A 14289-nucleotide genomic window follows, 5' to 3' on the forward strand; every position below is an offset into this window, starting at 1 on the left:
CTTGGGGACAATGAAGTAGGGGCTGTAAAACCCGGACTTCACCTCGGCTGGAGGGACCGTCTCGATTGCACCCTTCGCCAGCAGGGTCGCAATCTCCGCTCTCAGGACTGGGGCATTGCCACCGACTATCGTGGAGCGAACTCCCCTGAAGCGGGGAGGAGACCGTGCGAACTGAATCGCGTAGCCGAATCTGATCGTTCTGATGACCCAGCGGGATATCCCGGGAAGCGCTAGCCAGGCTTCCAGGAAATGAGCCAACGGGGTCATGCGAACCACAGACGTCCCCCCGGAGGGGCAGCGGTGCGGGTCGACTGGCACGCGTGCAGGAGTTGCCCCGCTCGGATGCGTCGAAGCCCGCTCCCCGACAGAAGGGACCAGGGAAAGCGGAGCGTTCCACGGGGGTCTGTTCTGCCGGGGGTCTGGCGACAGAGGGGGAAGGGATTGGTGTAGCCCGGGGTCGACACACGCACCCTTCCGCGCCCTCAGAGACAGAGAGGAGTGTGTGGGCTGACGCACGGGGGCGTCGAGCGCACCCACTCCAGTCTGTGAGCTCAGTGAGGATGTCAAGTCTTTCTTTAACCAGTTCAGGGTGCTGCCCACCCGTGGGTGAGCAGCGGGGAGCTGAGAACAAAAGATTCTCCCCCGGCCCTCCACCGGGGGAAGGAGGGGGCCTGCTACCGCCTCCTGGGAAAGACTCGAGATCGTGTCAGGATCTTCGCTTGGCCTGGCGTTTAGCGGGGCGAGCGGCCTGAGGGGGCTGTGACGCCGGCCTGCGGCCTCCTCGACGCCGGGGCCCGGGTGAAGGCTACTGCTGGGGCCGGGCGGGAGGGAGGGGAGCTGCAGGGGGGCGTCCTCGGCGGCGAGCAGAGGGAGGCACCTGCGCCGATGACTGGGTGGAGGCAGCAGCTGGTCGCCGGGGCAGGATGTGTTTAATGGCCTCCGTCTGCTTCTGGGCGGTGGAGAACTGCTGGGCGAAGTCCTCGACCGCACCGCCGAAAAGGCCAACCTGGGAGAGCGGAGCGTCGAGCAGACGAGTCCGCTCAGCGCTCCGCGTGTCTGCCAGGTTGAGCCAGAGATGGCGCTCCTGAACCACCGAAGTGGCCATCACCTGACCGACGGCGCGAGCGGCCACTTTCGTTGCCCGGAGAGCAAGGTCAGTGGCGGACCGCAAATCTTTAAATGCCGTCGAGTCAGTCCCGCCCTCGTGCATGTCTCTGAGCATCTTCGCTTGGAAGACCTGCAAAGTGCTCATGGCATGCAAAGCGGAAGCCGCCTGTCCCGCCGCTCTATAGGATCGCGCCGCCATAGCAGACGAGAACCCACAGGCTTTGGATGGGTGCTTAGGAGGACCACGGGTGGAGGCGCTCTGTGGACACAGCTGCATCGCAACAGAGCGCTCCACCGGGGGCATCCCAGTGTACCCACGGGCGGCCCCACCGTCGAGGGGGGGAAAGGCGGGGGAGAGATCGCGCTCTCGAGTGGACAAAGGAGCCCCCCAAGAGCGCCATAACTCCGCATGCAGCTCGGGGAAAAAAGGTATTGGAGTTGGCCGTGGCCTTGCGGCGGCAGCTTTGTCCAGATACCAATTATCCATCCGCGAGAGATCGGGGCAGGATGGAGGTTTCCATTCTAGCCCGATACTCCCAGCGGCTCGAGACAGCATGGCCGTCAGCTCGGGATCTGACACAGGCAACGCTGGCACTCCCGAAGGGGGCAACGCAGCCGCATCTTCCTCTCCCGAGGACTCAAGCCCGCCTAGTGATGCTGTGATAGACATCGCATCATCATCTGGAGCGCTGCTCGAAGCAGCCGGTGCCGCCGAAGAGACAACCGACCGAGTCGCGCTAGCGCTCGCTGGCTCACGCACTGAGGCGGGAGGTGTGGCCCGAGGAATCGTCGGGGCTTTATCCCACACCGTCACCGTTAGATCGCCGGGTCCCCGGGTCGACGGGCCCCCTTCCGTGAAGGAAGCCGATCGAGTAGGGGGGACCGGGGCTCTCACTCTAGTGAGATCATTGAGCCTCGACCTCAGTGTGGAGATGGTCATGCTCCCACAGAAGGAACATGAGTCATCCACGAACGCTGCTGCTGCATGCTGAATGCCCAGGCATACAAAGCAGCGTTCGTGACCATCAGATGATGACAGAAATCTACCACATCCAGAAGGGCACGGGCGAACCATCTTTAAAAAGACGTGCCGCGTGCAGCTCTTTCACTTTCACTTTTATGAGAAAGGAGAAATTCACTCTTTCAGCGCTGAAGCTACCAGGGAGAAGTGCAAAGTCTGGCAGACCACTGCTCAGATCGCAGGCAATGCAAAATCTCGCTGGGTACCGCCGTCACACCAACACTGAAGAGGACGCTCGTTCTCGAAGAGTCTTGAATCAGCTTTTAGGAGTGAAGAGGTTCTCTTGGCTCCGAAGCGAAAACATACTGCGGTTGCGTTCACTTCCTCCTTTTATACTCACGGAGTAGGGCGGAGTACGCTATGCAAATTTCCGCAGCCCCAAGGCATTGCATGCCATTGGCTCGTGTTTAAATACTCGAAGAGGATTGGCTTTCTATGCGAAACCCCCAATCTCCGTCACTTCTGACGTAACTCGAAGTGACTACGAAAGGGAAACTTAATTTTTTGCCCAAAAAAAAAAACGAAAGGGGTACAACTGTCGTTTTTTTTTTTTCGGGTCGAAATTTTGAGTTTGGATATCTCAGCTCTGGAAGCGTCTAGAGCCTCCATTTTTGCACTCAGGTTTAAGTCTCATGGCCCTCAATCAGAATCCAGAGTTTTGAGAAGATTGGAGAAACTTAATTTTTCGCCCAAAAAAAAAAAAAAAAACGAAAGGGGTACCACTGTCGGGTTTTTTTTCGGGTCGAAATTTTGAGTTTCAATATCTCAGCTCGGAAGGGTCTAGAGTCTCCATTTTTGCACTCAGGTTTAAGTCTCATGGCCCTCTATCAGAATCCAGAGTTTTGAGAAGATTGGAGAAACGTAATTTTTCGACCGAAAAAAAAAAAACGAAAGGGGTACCACTGTCGTTTTTTTTTTCGGGTCGAAATTTTGAGTTTGGATATCTCAGCTCTGGAAGGGTGTAGAGCCTCCATTTTTGCACTCAGGTTTAAGTATCATGGCCCTCTATCAGAATCCAGAGTTTTGAGAAGATTGGAGAAACTTATTTTTTCGGCCGAAAAAAAAACCGAAAGGGGTACCACTGTTTTTTTTTTTTTGGGTCGAATTTTTGAGTTTCGATATCTCAGCTCTGGAAGGGTCTAGAGCCTCCATTTTTGCACTCAGGTTTAAGTCTCATGGCCCTCTATCAGAATCCAGAGTTTTGAGAAGATTGGAGAAACTTAATTTTTCGCCCAAAAAAAAAACCGAAAGGGGTACCACTGTCGTTTTTTTTTTGGGTCGAAGTTTTGAGTTTCGATATCTCAGCTCTGGAAGGGTCTAGAGCCTCCATTTTTGCACTCAGGTTTAAGTCTCATGGCCCTCTATCAGAATCCAGAGTTTTGAGAAGATTGTAGAAACTTAATTTTTCGCCCGAAAAAAAAAAAACGAAAGGGGTACCACTGTCGTTTTTTTTTTTCGGGTCGAAGTTTTGAGTTTCGATATCTCAGCTCTGGAAGGGTCTAGAGCCTCCATTTTTGCACTCAGGTTTAAATCTCATGGCCCTCTATCAGAATCCAGAGTTTTGAGAAGATTGGAGAAACTTAATTTTTCGCCCAAAAAACAAAAAAACAAAAAGGGTACCACTGTAGTTTCTTTTTTTTCGGGTCGAAGTTTTGAGTTTCGATATCTCAGCTCTGGAAGGGTCTAGAGCCTCAATTTTTGCACTCAGGTTTAAATCTAATGGCCCTCTATCAGAATCCAGAGTTTTGAGAAGATTGGAGAAACTTAATTTTTCGCCCGAAAAAAAAAAACGAAAGGGGTACCACTGTCGTTTTTTTTTTGGGTCGAGTTTTTGAGTTTCGATATCTCAGCTCTGGAAGGGTCTAGAGCCTCCATTTTTGCACTCAGATTTAAGTCTCATGGCCCTCTATCAGAATCCAGAGTTTTGAGAAGATTGGAGAAACTTAATTTTTCGCCCAAAAAAAAAACGAAAGGGGTACCACTGTCGTTTTTTTTTTCGGGTCGAAGTTTTGAGTTTGGATATCTCAGCTCTGGAAGGGTCTAGAGCCTCCATTTTTGCACTCAGGTTTAAGTCTCATGGCCCTCTATCAGAATCCAGAGTTTTGAGAAGATTGGAGAAACTTATGTTTTCGCCCAAAAAAAAACGAAAGGGGTACCACTGTCGTTTTTTTTTTGGGTCAGATTTTTTGAGTTTCGATATCTCAGCTCTGGAAGGGTCTAGAGCAGGGCTATTCAATTGGCGGCCCGCCAATCATCTCCATGCGGCCCGAGAGCACTCCAACCTCCCCCTCCTATTTTCTGGTGGTGCGGCTAAATTTCGTTTGATATGCGCGTGGCTGCAGTGGCGCGTGCAGCTGGATGACTACACGCAGTGTGTGTGTACCATGAGCGCTCCGACTGACCTGAGAGAAACGTTTTCAGTCCGAATATTTCAGTAGTTATTATGTGTGTCCCGTATTTCTGTCAACTGAACCAGCGATATTAATCATTCGTTGGTTCGATTCCTATTTCCATTTCATGAATTGGCCAAACGCGCGTGCATAATTGTCGGAAACGATTCGGATTCGTTCGGACCGTTCTGTCACTGAATCATCTGAAGCGGTTTCTCGGTCAGTAAGAACAAATAGAGAACAAAATAGCGCTGGTTTCAGTCGTTTCACTAGTTTACTTTGAACTTGGCAGCACGGCCCAGTGGATAACGGAGCGCAAAGCTTAAAGGAGTTGCATTTTCTCCGGTCCCGGACACTATTATTAAACAGCGTTGCGACATCCAGTGAGAAGCGTTTCAATCGGACATTTCTCTGTTACAAACCACAAATCACTAGGATTTTAACTAGTTTTAAATCGGATGAAACAGCCTTAACATTCCCAACACTACTGATGAGGTAATTAAATTAGCAGAAACATGAACAAAGTTAGAATATATAAATGCCATAATCACCACCCTTACAAACATTTACCATGAATGTAATAATTTACCATGGTTTGGGCAGAAATGTGGAATATTGAATACTATGTTATAGTCATTTATTTTGCATTAGATTTATTAGTAAGTAAGTAAGTAAGCTTTATTTATGTAGCACTTTTCACAGACGTGAAGGGTCACAAAGTGCTTCACAGTAAAAAACAAATAATAAAACAAATAAAAACCACAACACACATTACATCAACACCATATAGCTAGTTAAAAGCTTGTCTAAAAAGATGTGTCTTAAGGTGTTTATGAAAATTTTCTACAGAGTCCAGAGCTCTCAAGGCAAATATAAATAATACAAAAATAATAATACAATAATACAAATAATAATTATTAATAAAATAATTCTTAACAATAGCTATGATATTGTATCATTAAATATATTTGTATATAGCTGTAAAAAAGTTATTTATTATGGTCTGCATACTGTTGGGTACCACATTTCCTAGTAAATGCAAAACCTTTTTTTGTTTGTTTACTTTAGCTTACTTATTGATACTATGTGTCAATAAATAAGCTAAACCCACCGGCCCAGCTCAAATTTTCGATTTAATAATGCGGCCCTCGAATGAAGCTAATTGAATAGCCCTGGTCTAGAGCCTCCATTTTTGCCCTGGTCTAGAGTTTCGATATCTCAGCTCTGGAAGGGTCTAGAGCCTCAATTTTTGAACTCAGGTTTAAATCTCATGGCCCTCTATCAGAATCCAGAGTTTTGAGAAGATTGGAGAAACTTAATTTTTCGCCCAAAAAACAAAAAAACAAAACAGGTACCACTGTCATTTCTTTTTTTTCGGGTCTAAATTTTGAGTTTCGATATCTCAGCTCTGGAAGGCTCTAGAGCCTCCATTTTTGCACTCAGGTTTAAGTCTCATGGCCCTCTATCAGAATCCAGAGTTTTGAGAAGATTGGAGAAACTTAATTTTTCGCCCAAAAAACAAAAAAACGAAAGGGGTACCACTGTCGTTTTTTTTTTTTCGGGTCGAAATTTTGAGTTTGGATATCTCAGCTCTGGAAGGGTCTAGAGCCTCCATTTTTGCATTCAGGTTTAAGTCTCATGGCCCTCTATCAGAATCCAGAGTTTTGAGAAGATTGGAGAAACTTAATTTTTCGCCCAAAAAAAAACAAAAACGAAAGGGGTACCACTGTCGTTTTTTTTCGGGTCGAAGTTTTGAGTTTCGATATCTCAGCTCTGGAAGGGTCTAGAGCCTCCATTTTTGCACTCAGGTTTAAGTCTCATGGCCCTCTATCAGAATCCAGAGTTTTGAGAAGATTGTAGAAACTTAATTTTTCGCCCGAAAAAAAAAAACGAAAGGGGTACCACTGTCGTTTTTTTTTTCTGGTCGAAGTTTTGAGTTTCGATATCTCAGCTCTGGAAGGGTCTAGAGCCTCCATTTTTGCACTCAGGTTTAAGTCTTGTGGCCCTCTATCAGAATCCAGAGTTTTAAGAAGATTGAAGAAACTTAATTTTTCGCCCGAAAAAAAAAACGAAAGGGGTACCACTGTCGTTTTTTTTTTTGGGTCGAATTTTTGAGTTTCGATATCTCAGCTCTGGAAGGGTTTAGAGCCTCCATTTTTGCACTCAGGTTTAAGTCTCATGGCCCTCTATCAGAATCCAGAGTTTTGAGATGATTGGAGAAACTTAATTTTTCGCCCAAAAAAAAAAAACGAAAGGGGTACCACTGTCGTTTTTTTTTTCGGGTCGAAGTTTTGAGTTTCGATATCTCAGCTCTGGAAGGGTCTAGAGCCTCCATTTTTGCACTCAGGTTTAAGTCTCATGGCCCTCTATCAGAATCCAGAGTTTTGAGAAGATTGGAGAAACTTAATTTTTCGCCCGAAAAAAAAAACGAAAGGGGTACCACTGTCGTTTTTTTTTTGGGTCGAATTTTTGAGTTTCGATATCTCAGCTCTGGAAGGGTCTAGAGCCTCCATTTTTATACTCAGGTTTAAATCTCATGGCCCTCTATCAGAATCCAGAGTTTTGAGAAGATTGGAGAAACTTCATTTTTCGCCCAAAAAACCAAAAAACAAAAGGGGTACCACTGTCGTTTCTTTTTTTTCGGGTCGAAGTTTTGAGTTTCGATATCTCAGCTCTGGAAGGGTCTAGAGCCTCAATTTTTGCACTCAGGTTTAAATCTAATGGCCCTCTATCAGAATCCAGAGTTTTGAGAAGATTGGAGAAACTTCATTTTTCGCCCAAAAAAAAAAAAAACGAAAGGGGTACCACTGTCGTTTTTTTTTTTCGGGTCGAAATTTTGAGTTTCGATATCTCAGCTCTGGAAGGGTCTACAGCCTCCATTTTTGCACTCAGGTTTAAGTCTCATGGCCCTCTATCAGAATCCAGAGTTTTGAGAAGATTGGAGAAACTTAATTTTTAACCCGAAAAAAAAAAAAACGAAAGGGGTACCACTGTCATTTTTTTTTTCGGGTCGAATTTTTGAGTTTCGATATCTCAGCTCTGGAAGGGTCTAGAGCCTCCATTTTTGCACTCAGGTTTAAATCTCATGGCCCTCTATCAGAATCCAGAGTTTTGAGAAGATTCGAGAAACTTAATTTTTTGCCCAAAAAAAAAAAACGAAAGGGGTACCACTGTCATTTTTTTTTACGGGTCGAAATTTTGCGTTTGGATATCTCAGCTCTGGAAGGGTCTAGAGCCTCCATTTTTGCACTCAGGTTTAAGTCTCATGGCCCTCTATCAGAATCCAGAGTTTTGAGAAGATTGGAGAAACTTAATTTTTCGCCCGAAAAAAAACCCGAAAGGGGTACCACTGTCGTTTTTTTTTGGGTCGAATTTTTGAGTTTCGATATCTCAGCTCTGGAAGGGTCTAGAGCCTCCATTTTTGCACTCAGGTTTAAGTCTCATGGCTCTCTATCAGAATCCAGAGTTTTGAGAAGATTGGAGAAACTTCATTTTTTGCCCGAAAAAAAAAACGAAAGGGGTACCACTGTCGTTTTTTTTTTTGGGTCGAATTTTTGAGTTTCGATATCTCAGCTCTGGAAGGGTCTAGAGCCTCCATTTTTGCACTCAGGTTTAAATCTCATGGCCCTCTATCAGAATCCAGAGTTTTGAGAAGATTGTAGAAACGTAATTTTTCGCCCAAAAAACAAAAACACAAAAGAGGTACCACTGTCGTTTTTTTTTTTTTTTCGGGTCGAAGTTTTGAGTTTCGATATCTCAGCTCTGGAAGGGTCTAGAGTCTCCATTTTTGCACTCAGGTTTAAATCTAATGGCCCTCTATCATAATCCAGAGTTTTGAGAAGATTGGAGAAACTTAATTTTTCGCCCGAAAAAAACAAAAAACAAAAGGGGTACCACTGTCGTGTTTTTTTTTTTCGGGTCGAAGTTTTGAGTTTCGATATCTCAGCTCTGGAAGGGTCTAGAGCCTCCATTTTTGCACTCAGGTTTAAGTCTCATGGCCCTCTATCAGAATCCAGAGTTTGAGAAGATTGGAGAAACTTATTTTTTCGCCCCAAAAAAAAACGAAAGGGGTACCACTGTCGTTTTTTTTTTGGGTCGAATTTTTGAGTTTCGATATCTCAGCTCTGGAAGGGTCTAGAGCCTCCATTTATGCACTCAGGTTTATGTCTCATGGCCCTCTATCAGAATCCAGAGTTTTGAGAAGATTGGAGAAACTTAATTTTTCGCCCGAAAAAAACAAAAAACAAAAGAGGTACCACTGTCGTTTTTTTTTCGGGTCGAAGTTTTGAGTTTCGATATCTCAGCTCTGGAAGGGTCTAGAGCCTCCATTTTTGCACTCAGGTTTAAGTCTCATGGCCCTCTATCAGAATCCAGAGTTTTGAGAAGATTGGAGAAACTTAATTTTTCGCCCGAAAAAAACAAAAAACAAAAGAGGTACCACTGTCGTTTTTTTTTTTCGGGTCGAAGTTTAGAGTTTCGATATCTCAGCTCTGGAAGGGTCTAGAGCCTCCATTTTTGCACTCAGGTTTAAGTCTCATGGCCCTCTATCAGAATCCAGAGTTTTGAGAAGATTGGAGAAACTTAATTTTTCGCCCAAAAAAAAAACGAAAGGGGTACCACTGTCGTTTTTTTTTTTGGGTCGAATTTTTGAGTTTCGATATCTCAGCTCTGGAAGGGTCTAGAGCCTCCATTTTTGCACTCAGGTTTAAGTCTCATGGCCCTCTATCAGAATCCAGAGTTTTGAGAAGATTGGAGAAACTTCATTTTTCGCCCAAAAAATAAAACGAAAGGGGTACCACTGTCGTTTTTTTTTTTGGGTCGAATTTTTGAGTTTCGATATCTCAGCTCTGGAAGGGTCTAGAGCCTCCATTTTTGCACTCAGGTTTAAATCTCATGGCCCTCTATCAGAATCCAGAGTTTTGAGAAGATTGGAGAAACTTAATTTTTCGCCCAAAAAACAAAAAAACGAAAGGGGTACCACTGTCGTTTTTTTTTCGGGTCGAAGTTTTGAGTTTCGATATCTCAGCTCTGGAAGGGTCTAGAGTCTCCATTTTTGCACTCAGGTTTAAATCTAATGGCCCTCTATCATAATCCAGAGTTTTGAGAAGATTGGAGAAACTTAATTTTTCGCCCGAAAAAAACAAAAAACAAAAGGGGTACCACTGTCGTGTTTTTTTTTTTCGGGTCGAAGTTTTGAGTTTCGATATCTCAGCTCTGGAAGGGTCTAGAGCCTCCATTTTTGCACTCAGGTTTAAGTCTCATGGCCCTCTATCAGAATCCAGAGTTTGAGAAGATTGGAGAAACTTATTTTTTCGCCCAAAAAAAAAACGAAAGGGGTACCACTGTCGTTTTTTTTTTGGGTCGAATTTTTGAGTTTCGATATCTCAGCTCTGGAAGGGTCTAGAGCCTCCATTTATGCACTCAGGTTTATGTCTCATGGCCCTCTATCAGAATCCAGAGTTTTGAGAAGATTGGAGAAACTTAATTTTTCGCCCGAAAAAAACAAAAAACAAAAGAGGTACCACTGTCGTTTTTTTTTCGGGTCGAAGTTTTGAGTTTCGATATCTCAGCTCTGGAAGGGTCTAGAGCCTCCATTTTTGCACTCAGGTTTAAGTCTCATGGCCCTCTATCAGAATCCAGAGTTTTGAGAAGATTGGAGAAACTTAATTTTTCGCCCGAAAAAAACAAAAAACAAAAGAGGTACCACTGTCGTTTTTTTTTTCGGGTCGAAGTTTAGAGTTTCGATATCTCAGCTCTGGAAGGGTCTAGAGCCTCCATTTTTGCACTCAGGTTTAAGTCTCATGGCCCTCTATCAGAATCCAGAGTTTTGAGAAGATTGGAGAAACTTAATTTTTCGCCCAAAAAAAAAACGAAAGGGGTACCACTGTCGTTTTTTTTTTGGGTCGAATTTTTGAGTTTCGATATCTCAGCTCTGGAAGGGTCTAGAGCCTCCATTTTTGCACTCAGGTTTAAGTCTCATGGCCCTCTATCAGAATCCAGAGTTTTGAGAAGATTGGAGAAACTTCATTTTTCGCCCAAAAAATAAAACGAAAGGGGTACCACTGTCGTTTTTTTTTTTGGGTCGAATTTTTGAGTTTCGATATCTCAGCTCTGGAAGGGTCTAGAGCCTCCATTTTTGCACTCAGGTTTAAATCTCATGGCCCTCTATCAGAATCCAGAGTTTTGAGAAGATTGGAGAAACTTAATTTTTCGCCCAAAAAACAAAAAAACGAAAGGGGTACCACTGTCGTTTTTTTTTCGGGTCGAAATTTTGAGTTTGGATATCTCAGCTCTGGAAGGGTCTAGAGCCTCCATTTTTGCACTCAGGTTTAAGTCTCATGGCCCTCTATCAGAATCCAGAGTTTTGAGAAGATTGGAGAAACTTAATTTTTCGCCCAAAAAAAAAAAAAACGAAAGGGGTACCACTGTCGTTTTTTTTCGGGTCGAAATTTTTATATTCGATATCATTTGCATTGATCCATGCCAAAGAAAACGTCTAAATGTCACGTTTTTAATGAAGCAGCCTAATGAGTAAAATGTCTATTTTTCCGGCGTCCCCCCAGCTCCTCGTTTAAGCAAAAGGTACGCTAAAAACAACGTATTACATCGACGTTAAACCACGTTAACCGTGTTAACCATAACCTTTTAATTGAAGCGACGGGGGGGGGGGGGGGGGCGGCAAACGCAACGGCGGGCCGCACTCACATTAAACTTTAATGTCAAGTGGGGGCCATAAAATATCAGCCCGCGGGCCGCAAATGGCCCGCGGCCCGCGAGTTTGAAACCTCTGGCCTAAAAGAAAGGTTTTTTTCAGTGGTGGAATGTAACGAAGTACAAATACTTTGTTACTTTACTTAAGTACATTTTTCACGTATCTTTACTTTACTTAAGTACAATAAATAGTGCCTACTTTTTACTTTTACTTCGTTACATTTTGCAGCAATTATTATACTTTCTACTCCACTACATTTCTACAACTTCTGTTACATTTTCGTTACATTTTCTGATCAGTTCTTCCCCTGCTAAAACGTAATCTGACCGTCCGTTCGTTGCACGTTTGTCTCACCAGTGACGTTTGGTTGCCATAGATACAGTATATCAACCTTCTGTTACATTTTCGTTACATTTTCTGATCAGTTTTTCCCCTGCTAAAACGTAATCTGACCGTCCGTTCGTTGCACGTTTGTCTCACCAGTGACGTTTGGTTGCCATAGATACAGTATATCAACCCGGTCACACTAAATGCGTCTCACACGCAGTGATATATTTGGGCAGAAGGCGCCCCCTAGTGGTCTAACCCTTACCCTGCACCATACCTAAACTTAACCATTAACTGAAGCGTCTCATTAGACGTTAAAGGGTGCCATGTGCGTTGGATATTTACGCTTTTGCAAAAGCGTCCTATATGGCGCTTTGGGATGAGAACGCGTTGGCAACTCATACGCGAAAATTTGTTTTTATGTGCATAGGAAACACATGTGTGTAATATATGTTTGGTTTGGTTAGGATTATGGCAAGCCAAGAGGTTCAGAATTACACCATAAATGAATCGCGTTTACTGCCAAACATAGTTATTAACATATAATAAGGATAAGCATGATATTGCCTAATTGCAAGCTTGTTTCAGAAATGGTGACATTTTTTTCCATCATTATTGAACATCATTATAGGAGTAGGCTATTAGGATGAATGAGTTAGAATTAAATGTTTTATTAATCATTAGAAAATAGACATTAAGATAATAAATTGGTATGCAAGTACTTTTACTTTTAATACTTAAAGTACATTTAAAATAAAGTACTTTTTACTTTTTACTTAAGTATGGTTGTCATTGTGTTACTTCTACTTTTACTAAAGTAAATATTTATCTGGGTATTTGTACTTTTACTTAAGTACTGAGATTCAGTACTTCCTCCACCACTGGTTTTTTTCAACAGAACAACTTTTAAGATATAATTTGGTTTATATTGAAAAATATGATCATTACACATTACACATTACACATTAGATTCTATATGAGATTAGTGATTCAGGTCAAATGATGATTATGTGAAAACATAACCAAACAACATCTGATCATCTTTTCTAAAATAGGCTATTAAAATTCAATTACAACAACCAATCAAAATCTTAAATTACATATTCAAAGGTCAACTGCCCAAGATAATTTAGTTCCCTTTCGTAGTCACTTCGAGTTACGTCAGAAGTGACGGAGATTGGGGGTTTCGCATAGAAAGCCAATCCTCTTCGAGTATTTAAAAACGAGCCAATGGCATGCAATGCCTTGGGGCTGCGGAAATTTGCATAGTGTACTCCGCCCTACTCCGTGAGTATAAAAGGAGGAAGTGAACGCAACCGCAGTATGTTTTCGCTTCGGAGCCAAGAGAACTCTTCACTCCTCAAGCCATTCTCACTGATTCAAGACTCTTCGAGACGAGCGTCCTCTTCAGTGTTGGTGTGACGGCGGTACCCAGCGAGACTCTGCATTGCCTGCGATCTGAGCAGTGGTCTGCCAGACTTTGCGCTTCTCCCTGGTCGCCTCAGCGCTGAAAGAGTGAATTTCCTCCTCTCTAAGTGAAAGAGCTGCACGCGGCACGTCTTTTTAAAGACGACTCGCCCGTGTTCTTCTGGGTGCGGTCGTTTCATGTAATTTTCTGATGGTCGCGATCGCTGCTCTGTGTGTTCCTGGGCTTCAGCATGCAGTAGCAGCGTTCGCGGATGACTCATGTTCCTTCTAAAGGGGAACATGAGCGTCTCTACACTGTGATCGAGACTCAATGATCTGATAGTGAGAGTCCCCGTGTCCGTTACTCGTTCTGCTTCTAAAAATAGAAGCTCTTCGACTCGCGGATAGGGTGATATGACGGTGAATGTGTGACACTCCCCCCGACGTTAGTTAAAGCCTCGGGTCACACCCACCGCTCCAGTGTTAGAGCCAGTGAGCGCTGTATTGCTTCAGACGTCTGCCTCTCTGAGGTACCGTCTGTTTCGCTTGGCGCTCCAGAGAATGATGCGATGACGATCGCAGCATCACAAGGCGGGCTTGACTCCTCGGGAAGTGAGGATGCGGCCGCGTTGCCTCCCTCGGGAGCGTCGGCGTCGCCGTGTCTGATCCCGTGATGATGGCCATGCTATCTCGGGCCTCCGTGAGCATCGGGTGGGGGTGGAACTCCGCCCTATCCCGATCTCTTGCAGATGGATAATTGTTTTTTGGGTAACGCTGCCGCCTTACGGCCACGGCCAACCCCAATTTCCTGTGCGCATGCCGGTCTCCCTGTCCCGCTGCCCCTCCGGGGGGACGTCTGTGGTTCGCATGACTCCGCTGGTTCAGTTCCTGGGAGCCCGGCTAGAGCTCCCCGACCTGTCCCGCTGCGTCATCAGAACGATCAGATTCGGCTACGCGACTCAGTTCGCGAGGTCTCCTCCCCGCTTTAGGGGAGTTCGCTCCACGGTGGTCGGTGGCTATGCCCCGGTCACGAGAGCGGAGATTGCACCCTGCTGGCGAAGGGTGCAATCGAGACGGTCCCTCCAGCCGAGGTGAGGTCCGGGTCTACAGCCCATACTTCACTGTCCCCAGAAGACCGGTGGGTTACGGCCAATCTTGGATCTGCGCATTTTGAGTCGTTCTCTCCTTCGACTACTGTTCAAAATGCTCACAGCCAAACGCATTTTCGAATGCGTTTGGCCTCAGGATTGGTTTGCAGCAATCGACCTGAAGGACGCGTACTTTCATGCCTCCATATTGCCTCGACACAGACCGCTCTCGGTTTT

This window comes from Pimephales promelas, chromosome 3, assembly GCF_988280905.1.
Source record: "Pimephales promelas chromosome 3, fPimPro1.hap1.1, whole genome shotgun sequence".
Taxonomy (NCBI): domain Eukaryota; kingdom Metazoa; phylum Chordata; class Actinopteri; order Cypriniformes; family Leuciscidae; genus Pimephales; species Pimephales promelas.